Source organism: Anneissia japonica, unplaced genomic scaffold (assembly GCF_011630105.1).
Source record: "Anneissia japonica isolate Jap-2015-1 unplaced genomic scaffold, ASM1163010v1 scaffold1810_len1271414_cov176, whole genome shotgun sequence".
Classification (NCBI taxonomy): Eukaryota; Metazoa; Echinodermata; class Crinoidea; order Comatulida; family Comatulidae; genus Anneissia; species Anneissia japonica.
Window position 1 is genome coordinate 740,388 of NW_022702449.1, and position 249 is coordinate 740,636.

Sequence of the window (249 nt, forward strand, 5' to 3'; positions counted from 1 at the left end):
AGAAAATTAAGAATGCGAAACTAAAACTCTATTTCAGTAAAACTTATGGTCCTTTTTATTCTTATAAACCCCTTAGCAGAACTAAGTTGCTGTGGTGGGATGGGGTATGTCTGCATTCACCAGCTACGCCTGTGAAACTTCATAAAGAGACATACCGTAAATGCTTTAATAAGCGCCGCTCTTGAATAACCACTGCTCTCAAATAGGTGCCGCTGCGCTTAAACAAGAGTATATATTATTTGCCCTGTG